Source organism: Crocodylus porosus, unplaced genomic scaffold (assembly GCF_001723895.1).
Source record: "Crocodylus porosus isolate Cpor-Errol unplaced genomic scaffold, CroPor_comp1, whole genome shotgun sequence".
NCBI classification, from domain to species: domain Eukaryota; kingdom Metazoa; phylum Chordata; order Crocodylia; family Crocodylidae; genus Crocodylus; species Crocodylus porosus.
The window spans coordinates 50,776,315-50,777,645 of record NW_017728931.1 but is presented as its reverse complement, the minus strand read 5'-3'; the positions used below and the strand labels follow the sequence as shown (position 1 = coordinate 50,777,645).

Genomic DNA, 1,331 nt, shown 5'->3' with positions numbered 1-1,331 from the left:
GACATCTTACAAGGTCCGTTCCAGCCCTAAACTTCTGTGAACCTGTGAATCCCTTTAACTTTGCCAACTTTTCATATCCTGCAATAAAATAGCATAGGGCTTATTTTACCTGTGCACCAGGGGGATCAGGCAAATTTGCCTATCAAGCTAATCCTGCTCGTGGGTTCATGATTAACTTTTAGGAGGTGAGGATGTTTCAGAGGGGTGCCATGGTAGACAAACATTAACAGACTACTGAGAAGAATTTAACATTCCTTCCTTCCTTCCATGTTCCTTGTTTGTCCCATTCCCATTCTGAATCTTGCCACTACCAAGATCCTGGGCTCTCTGGGGCAGTGACAGCTCTTTTCTACGTGTCTGTGAAATGCATTTGCTCTTAGATTCCCAGTGATTTCAACCATTTTTGGAGTATCTGCTCATGAACAATTAGAAGCATAAATAAGTATAAGAAATGAATCACTGTTGTGATTGTTAGAGAGCACAGAAGTGGTAGAAGATAGGTAGAAGAAAACTGAAGAGAAGAGAAACTAGGTAGATAAATCTATCCAAGGATGCCATAGAGTTTCACATACATTTTCCAAAAGCTGGCCCCTGGGTTAAACTATGAAGAGATGCCAGAGTCTAGGATGGGCACACAAAGACCCCAGTGGTGAATTATCAGATCTTTGTCTCATTTTCAGATCATGGACATTGAAAATATCACCTGAGTCTCTTCCAGGAATGTGTTATTCATTTAAATGTGCATAGATCAGTGATTCTCAACCAGATTGTTACAGCACTCTTGGGTGCCACCAGATCCTTTGAAGGGTGCTGCAAAGCATGAGAAGATAATCCAGGTGTGAGGATATAAGCAGATAATTGCAGGCTCAGGCTTGACTGTGTTTATTGACCCCCTACCTGGCCCAGCTGCAGAAAGGTAAGCACTGTAATGCATCGTTTTTGAAACTGGGTGCCACTCAAGTCATAAGAAGGGATGCCTTGAATCCAGTGAGGAGTGCTTCAGATCCAAAAAGGTTGAGAACCACTGGTATAGAAGTATGAGCTAGAACCTTCCCATATGCAAAATGGGAACAAGGGGAGGGCTTCCAGCACATTATAAGATTTTTAAATCTGAGAGACTGTTTTATATCTGTCTGTACAGCACCGACTATACTAATGGCATGATAGAGTTAATAAAAAAAAGGCATACAAGAAATCATATAGCAAAGCATATAAATATTTGCTTCCTTTTAACACATTCCCTTGTTTTCCACTGGACTTGCAGAATCCCTTGTCAGATTCTGACAAGCCTAGCCTAATAAAGCATTGAGATTTTATAGGTATGTATACAA

The 1,331-nt window shown here is 40.9% G+C and overlaps 1 long non-coding RNA gene across 1 annotated transcript in view; it reads left to right on the top strand.

Moving 5' to 3' along the window:
* The first annotated feature begins 310 nt into the window (after nt 1–310).
* LOC109316625 overlaps nt 311–1,331 on the top strand; it is a 6,824-nt gene continuing 5,803 nt past the window's right edge. Inside the window, exon 1 of the long non-coding RNA XR_002102887.1 lies at nt 311–916. This is a non-coding gene — a long non-coding RNA (uncharacterized LOC109316625). The remainder of the gene's footprint in view (nt 917–1,331) is intronic.